Source organism: Oncorhynchus keta, chromosome 10, assembly GCF_023373465.1.
Source record: "Oncorhynchus keta strain PuntledgeMale-10-30-2019 chromosome 10, Oket_V2, whole genome shotgun sequence".
NCBI lineage: Eukaryota > Metazoa > Chordata > Actinopteri > Salmoniformes > Salmonidae > Oncorhynchus > Oncorhynchus keta.
This window is the reverse complement of record NC_068430.1, coordinates 72,238,329-72,246,898: the sequence shown is the minus strand read 5'-3', so window position 1 is coordinate 72,246,898 and position 8,570 is coordinate 72,238,329. Positions and strand designations below refer to the sequence as shown.

Here is an 8,570-nt window from a genome sequence, read left to right as displayed (position 1 = left end):
ATTCACCCAACTTATTGTGGGAAGCTTGTGGAAGGCTACCTGAAACTTTTGACCCAAGTTAAACAATTTAAAGGCAACTCTGCCAAATACTAATTGAGTGTCTGTAAACTTCTGACCCACTGGGAATGTGATGAAAGAAATAAAAGCTGAAATAAATCATTCTCTACTATTATTCTGACAATTCACGTTCTTAAAATAAAGTAGTGATCCTAACTTACCTAAGACAAGGGATTTTTACTAGGATTAAATGTCAGGAATTGTGAAAACTGAGTTGAAATGTATTTGGCTAAGGTGTATGTAAACTTCCGACTTCAACTGTATATATACACACACTGTGTTTCTGGGAACGTTTATTTGTAGATTGCAGTGAGGTTCTGAGAACCTTTTACTCTGGTTCCATGAAAATCTTATGAACACTCTGAGAATGGAAATTATTGCTTATTTGGAGGCCTTTTAATAACTTCCTTACAACTTTTAAAAACATTGCTATTTATGTATTTATTTTTTAACTGCAAGCACAGATAGGACACATGGCAATTCAATTCCTGAGGCATCAATCATGCAAAGACATTTTGTTTTTATTGTGACACGGCAGCAGTGAGATTTGAACCTATGATCTTCTGGTTTCTATCCATGGAATTAGTCCACTGTTCCACTCGAAGGGAGCAGGCATGCCATGTTTTTTTTTAGACATACAAAGGTGTTCATTTTAGTCTGTTGCAACGGATCCCATTTCAAAGGAAACAAGTTATCATTAAGATCAGGTGTGGCCGATTAGTGGGCACGGCCAACACATCTGAACACACTTAACAGAGGATAGAGAGAGTTTTGTTGATGCTGAGAACGGAATGTATATGTGTTTTTTTTAAAAACATTCTCGGAACGTTCTTACGTTTCCTTGTGGTTTTTTTATGGAAAGATTTATTAACGTTCTCTGAACAATTTGAGGATATAATCAGGAAATAACCATAGGTCAACCACGCTCTCACCACGCTCTCACCACGCTCTAAGACACATATGGCTGTCAGAAGGTTTTAGGTGCTATCTGGGTAGGGTGTAGTTTAATCAGTGTGACTAGGGCCAACATACCATTATCTCTGACAGGACCATCAAGCAAAGAGAGACAAATACATGCTCAACCCCAAAGGTCAACCCTAAACCCTGCCAGCCGTTTCACCCACCAGACAGACCAGTTCCAAACAAGAACTAAAAATGACCTGTCTCAGTTATGTCTCAGAGTTCCAGAGCTCGGAGTTCTGAGTGGAGTGTTTTTACTGGGAAGGACATGGTCCGAGTCAACCAATGGCAATAACAAGGCACACACCACCACAACTAGGGGGGCCTCGAGAGAGACCATAACACCGTCTGTCTGATGTTTATTGCACTATACTCCACTCTGGTAATTGCTCAGAAGTGATACTTATGGAGAAGTTAGGCCTCAACCTGTGTTTGGCACAGTCTGTGATTGAAAACACACTCATCCAGGGGAATAAAACGTTTTAAAAAAGAATTGCGGCTAAGCTTGTTAGTCTTTACTAATCAACTCCAGACCAGACAAAGGAGTATGTTCTGGTAATTGAACAGTAGCAAAACAACGTCTGGTGCGTTGGACAAATCGGGAATCTATTTTCGGGGGGATTTGTGCAACATTATGGAGCTCAATGTGTACCTGACTGCCACTTCACTTTACAAGTTCACATATACCGTTTGTGTCTCACAGGCGGGCAATGTGAAATTGGTCTGTTGTCTGTCTGTAACTGCCCTCTATAAAAGCCCATTGGTCAACGTTAACAACGTTAGCTCTCACCTCGGCCAATCATAGGTGCATATTGGAGTCCAGAGGAATGCTTAATGTTACAGTTGTGTCCAGAATAAACTCTATGGTCTGTAGACTTGGCCTTATAGCAAGACGTTTCAGCTGGAGAGAGACAGGAAAGTGGAGGAGGTCAGGATTTGGAAGTGTTGCAATCCTGTGAAGGGTGTACATTGCACACACACACACATTACACAATCTTCATGATATATGCCAGACTGTGTAAACCAACCACTGAGCCCCACTGAGCCCCAAGGTGTATGTCTGTAAACAATATGAACACAACACCATACAGAAAACAGCACTAACCAGTTGTTTACATCAATGGGGAGAGACTGAAGGTCGGGACGTGCCAATGTGAGGCTGTCACTGGACTGGGGCCACTTGCAGTTACGGAGTATAGTAGCTGTGATGGTCTAGCAGTCGGAGGCAGAGGCCAAGCGAGAGATGAGGAGGGAGGTGGCGGAGGAGAGGGTGTCGGTACCAACTGTGCCCATGCCAGCCCTGCCAGTGGTGGTTAACCGACCCAGGTCACGTACACTTCCTCTGGCCTCTCCTCCGCCTCTCCTCTCTGCTCCTCCTCCTCTTCCTCTCCTTCAGAGGGAAAACAGTCTAGTCTAAATAATGGTGTAATTTTGGGCTCTTAAGTTGGGGCTGAAGTGCTAGGCTAGGGGGATAAATATAGCATCCGACCAGCAGCATCAACCAGGGGAGGGTTGGCTTTCGGCTGCTGAAACCGATTAAGAAACATAGCGAACAAAAATGTTGTTGTTTTTTGTGTTTTTTTTTCATAAGCGGTGTTAAGATGTGTGGCTTGACTCCAGCTGCAGGCTGTAAAATAAATTCAGATGTGTCAGCCTACGCAAGCTATTATAACTGGGTTCTGTCTTCCGCTGCTTGCTCACCCTCCATCTCTCCCTCCCTTCCTCGCCTCACTCCTTCCCCCTTTCCACCCCGCTGCCACTCTCTGCATCCCTCTTTCATTGAGTTTGGACTCCTGCCCTCCCTTTCCCTCTCTCTGCGTGCAGTCGGCTGGTCCATGAAGATGAGACAGGGGGGAGTTTGTGTGTGTGTGTGTGTGTGTGTGTGTGTGTGTGTGTGTGTGTGTGTGTGTGTGTGTGTGTGTGTGTGTGTGTGTGTGTGTGTGTGTGTGTGTGTGTGTGTGTGTGTGTGTGTGTGTGTGTGTGTGATGCCTCTGTCTGTCTCAGACTCCAGACCTGTCTCACATGCCACTGTGAGTGTCATGCTCCAAAAGTATTTACCACCCTGCTGTTCTGGCACCTGCAATAGAGCTTTGCCTATTCAAAGAGACTGGATTTACCTGTGTGTGTGTGTGTGTGTGTGTGTGTGTGTGTGTGTGTGTGTGTGTGTGTGTGTGTGTGTGTGTGTGTGTGTGTGTGTGTGTGTGTGTGTGTGTGTGTGTGTGTGTGTGTGTGTGTGTGATACTATATAACCACAGGAGGTTGGTGGCATCTTAATTGGGGAGGACAGGCTCGTGGTAATGGCTGAAGCGGAATAGGTGGAATGGTATCAGATGCATCAACCACATGGTTAATGCCATTCCATTTGCTCTGTTCCAACCATTATTATGAGCCGTCCTCCCCTCAGCAGCCTTCCAATGTATATAACCATATATACTGAACAAAAATCTAAACGCATCAATTTCAAAGATTTTACTGAATTACAATTCATATAAGGAAATCAGTCAATAGAAATGAATTAATTAGGCCCTAATCTATGGATTTCACATGACTGGGAATACAGATATGCAGATACTGTGGATCAGAAAATCAGTCAGTATCTGGTGGGACCACAATTTGCCTCATGCAGCGTGACACATCTCCTTCACATATAGTTGATCAGGCTGTTGATTGTGGCCTGTAGAATTTGGGGCGGCAGGTAGCATGGTGGTTAGAGACTTGGGCCAGTAACTGAAAGGTTGCTTGATCGAATTCCTGAGCTGACAAGGTAAACATCTGCCGTTCTGCCCCTGAACAAGGCAGTTAACCCACTGTTCCTAGGCTGTCATCGTAAATTAGAATTTGTTCTTGACTGGTTAAATAAAAAAAGTTTTTTTTTCTGGATATTAGCAGGAACTGGAACATACTGCGTACATGTCAATCCAGAGCATCCCAAACATGCTCAATGGGTGACATGTCTGATAAGTATGCAGGCAATGGAAGAACTGGGACATTTTCAGCTTCCAGGAATTGTGTTCAGATCCTTGTGACATGGGACCGTACATTATCATGCTGAAACATGAGGTGATGGCGGCGGATGAATGGCACGGCAATTGGCCGCAGGATCTCGTCATGCCATCTCTGTGCATTCAAACTGCCATCGATAAAAAATGCAATTGTGTTTGTTGTCCATAGTATATGCCTGCCATTACCCCACCGCCACCATGGGACACTCTGTTCACAACGTTTGCATTAGCAAACCGCTCATCCACACGATGCCATACAAGTGGTCTGCGGTTGTGAGGCTGGTTGGACGTACTGCCAAATACTCTAAAATTACGGAGGTGGCTTATGGTAGAGAAATTAACATTCAATTCCCTGACAACAGCTCTGGTGGACATTCCTCCAATCAGCATGCCAATTGCACGCTCCATCAAAACTGTGGCATTATGTTTTGTGACAAAACTGCACATTTCAGAGTTACTGTCCCCGGCACAAGGTTCACCTGTGTAATTATTATGCTGTTTAATCAGCTTCTTGATATGCCACACCTATCAAGTGGATGGATTATCTTGGCAAAGGAGAAATGCTCACTAACATGTTGTTTTTACATTATTTTTTAGGGAAATAATATTTTTGTGTGTGTGACTAACTAGGACCATAACCTATACACTTCACGTAGAATGGGTCTCCAAATTATAGCCTCAACTAGGGGAAAGGGGTATTATGCAACCAGTTTAAAACGTATAGTTTTTCTCTCAGAAAAATATCCCAGTATTCTTTACCGAGGAGTCAAACTAATAAATGTCACCGCATTCTTGCCTCCCCCTCAGTTTTCAGCGACTCTATTCTTAGGGTGCCATTCATTGAATAAAACCAACAGGTCGTCTGTGTCAACAGTGTCTCACCGCCACACCACTGTGTCGTGACTCGTTGTGACGTTGTGGAGCCTGCCTACGTCAGAGAAGCCCGGTTGAGTGGGTGGAGGGGCTCCAGTCCGCATTAGGACGAGTGGAGCAGTCTCCAAAGTTATTGGGCATTATGACGGGGTGACCATCCCCATCCTGACGATTTCCATACTGATGCTATTTTAGGTTGGACCTGGGTCTGTTTTGAGTTTTCTCCCCAAAGCCACAGCATTGTTAACGGAATTGAGCAATGTTTACTGAAAGACTTTAGTCGAGGCAGTAGGGCGAAGAGACTGAATGTGACATATGGAAAACATTTCTTGAAGTTTAAACTGCAATTTTTTGGGGGGTTTTCCATTAAAATGTATACAATTCCACATGACTTAACAATGCAGCTGCGCTGCTGCCAGCAACCGTTTGGGTCTCACGGTACGACCCTGGTGAAGCAGCTGTACTACCATTACTGTACCTCAATTACACCTCGCAAAGTTTGCATTTACTTGTCATTTAACTTGTCAAAGTATTGCAATACAGAACTTTGCTGCGGTCACTTTCCTTTCTTTGTCATTTTCCCAACTGTTAACGACGATGATGTAGTTAGTGGTGGAGAGTCGACTCCAAAATAATTGATTCCTCGACTCCTTGCGTGTCGACTCCGGGTTTAAACTCCCATTTCTGAGTGTCGACTCCGGGTGTAAACTCCCATTTCTGAGTGTCGACTCCGGGTGTAAACTCCCATTTCTGAGTGTCGACTCCGGGTGTAAACTCCCATTTCTGAGTGTCGACTCCGGGTGTAAACTCCCATTTCTGAGTGTCGACTCCGGGTTTAAACTCCCATTTCTGAGTGTCGACTCCGGGTGTAAACTCCCATTTCTGAGTGTCGACTCCAGGTGTAAACTCCCATTTCTGAGTGTCGACTCCTAAGATTCAGTATTTTTGGAACTGAAGAGACTGATTAGTTGCAGTACTTCCGAGAACACAAACATTCACATGTTTCATAGCGAGCTAGCGAGGGATTGAGAGAGAGGGGAGGGGCACAGTAAAGGCAGGTTGGCCACCAGGCAGACAGTCGGAACCGTGCACAAGGCCTATCTATTGGCAATCAAACCCACTGGGGGCACACTGGTTGAATCAATGTTATTTCCACTTCATTTCAATGAAATTACATTGAACCAATGTGGAATAGTTGTTGAATTGATGTCTGTGCCCAGTGGGAAAGCTGTATCTCGCAATTTCTTGGCTTGTAATGTCTCGCAACTTCAGTAAAGTAGGGTCAATGAATCAATGAGTAGGTTAGGATATTTTGAATCAAATAACATTTTGTCACGTTTTGTAAAACAACAGGTGTAGACTAACAGTGAAATGCTTACTTATGGAACCTTCCCAACAATACAGAGAGGATATTAACACCACCGCCAATGAGTAGTGTTAACTATGTGCAGGGGTACGAGGAGAGGAAGATACTGTATGTAAATTTATTTAACTAGGCCAGTCAGTTAAGAACTAATTCTTATTTTCAATGACGGCCTAGGAACAGTGGGTTAACTGCCTTGTTCAGGGGCAGAACGACAAATGTTTACCTTGTCAGCTCAGGAATTCGATTTTGCAACCTTTCGGTTACTAGTCAAATGCTCTAACCACGAGGCTACCTGCCGCCCCAGGTATGGGTAGGTGTTAAAGTGTGATGTTGTGGGTAGGGGTAAAATGTGATGTTGTGGGTAGGGGTAAAGTGTGATGTTGTGGGTAGGAGTAAAGTGTGATGTTGTGGGTAGGGGTAAAATGTGATGTTGTGGGTAGGGGTAAAGTGTGATGTTGTGGTTAGGGGTAAAGTGTGATGTTGTGGGTAGGGGTAAAGTGTGATCTTGTGGGTAGGGTTAAAGTGTGACGTTGTGGGTAGGGGTAAAGTGTGACGTTGTGGGTAGGATTAAAGTGTGATGTTGTGGGTAGGGTTAATGGGTGATGTTGTGGGTAGGGGTAAAGTGTGATGTTGTGGGTATGGTTAAAGTGTGATGTTGTGGGTAGGAGTAAAGTGTGATGTTGTGGGTATGGTTAAAGTGTGATGTTGTGGGTAGGGTTAAAGTGTGATGTTGTGGGTAGGGTTAATGTGTGATGTTGTGGGTAGGGTAAAGTGTGATGTTGTGGGTATGGTTAAAGTGTGATGTTGTGGGTAGGGTTAAAGTGTGATGTTGTGGGTAGGGTTAAAGTGTGATGTTGTGGGTAGGGTTAAAGTGTGATGTTGTGGGTAGGGTTAAAGTGTGATGTTGTGGGTAGGGTTAAAGTGTGATGTTGTGGGTAGGGGTAAAGTGACTAGGCAACATGATAGATAATAAGCAGTAGCAGCAGCGTATGTGATGAGTCAAAACAGTTAGTGCAAAGGAGTGTCCACGCAGATAGTCCAGGTAGCTATTGGGTTCATTATTTAGCAGTCTTATGGCTTGGGGGTAGAAGCTGTTCAGGTTCCTGTTGGTACCAGACTTGGTGCATCGGTACCGCTTGCCATGCGGTAGCAGAGAGAAGAGTCTATGACTTGAACGGCTGGAGTCTTTGATTATTTTTAGGGCCTTCCTCTGACAGGAAATATAGAGGCTGCACTGCCCTCTATAGCCCCTTGCGCTCACTACCCTCTATAGCCCCTTGCGCTCACTACCCTCTATAGCCCCTTGCGCTCACTACCCTCTATAGCCCCTTGCGCTCACTACCCTCTATAGCCCCTTGCGCTCAGATGCCAAGCAGTTGCAATACCAAGCGGTAATGCAGCCAGTCAAGATGCATTCAATGGTGCAGCTGTAGAACTTTTTGAGGATCTGAGAGCCCATGACAAATCTGTTCAGCCTGCTGACGGGGAAGAGGCATTGTTGTGCCCTCTTCACAACTGTGTTGGTGTGTGGACCATGTTAATTCCTTAGAGATGTAGACTCTCGACCTGTTCCATTACAGCCCTGTCGATGTGGATAAGTTTTCGGTTTGTGATGTTTCTTAATGTCAAGGATCCCAATTCACCCACCTAGCGGATAGCGACAGTAGAAGGGATAGAGAATATACATGTAAACACTGTGTGGCTTAAGGTGGGGCAAGCTAAAAGCAACAACAGTTAGCCATGATGTCACTAATGTACTTCTGAAATATGACACAAAGGAATATGCATTCTGACAAGCTTCAAGAGGAGGAAGAGTTTAACACACACTGTGTGACTCGGTACTTACACTGTAGTGTGAGGATTTAGAAATGTGAAGAAATGTAAAAAAGCGTCCGTTAATTACTGTATCAAAGCTTTAATGAACACAGCTTCCGCTTGTCAGATACTTTTTAAGAGCCTTTAGTAGGCTAAAAAATAGACAACCATTTTTTGATGAGTCTTCACCACCTCCATTCTACTGGCTGCCGTACCTCCGCAAGACTGTGGTTTTCTTCAACGGTGTAATCACAACAGCATTCCTCATCGTCATCACTTCCTGTCTATAGAGGGAGGTGAGACTAGAGAACCCTATCTGTCTGGACTCTGTCTGGGAAACAAACCAAAAAGTGGGTTCAGCTTTACTTAGCCAGCTTTGCTATATATTGGGGTTCAAGATATGGGTTATGATATATTATGTGATTGTGGGGTTGTGACTAGAGAAACCGGATTTGTCTGGAGTCTGTCTGGGAAAATGTACGTAAAAGTGGGTTACA

General features: G+C 44.4%; 1 long non-coding RNA gene across 1 annotated transcript; it reads right to left on the bottom strand.

The window, feature by feature from the left end:
• Positions 1 to 6,362: 6,362 nt before the first annotated feature.
• LOC127932695 (uncharacterized) lies at positions 6,363 to 8,348 on the bottom strand. Its single transcript, XR_008146363.1, has 2 exons — positions 8,105 to 8,348; positions 6,363 to 7,905 (listed from the first exon to the last, which is right to left on the bottom strand). It is a non-coding gene; the product is annotated as an uncharacterized LOC127932695 (long non-coding RNA).
• Between the last annotated feature and the right edge of the window lie 222 nt (positions 8,349 to 8,570).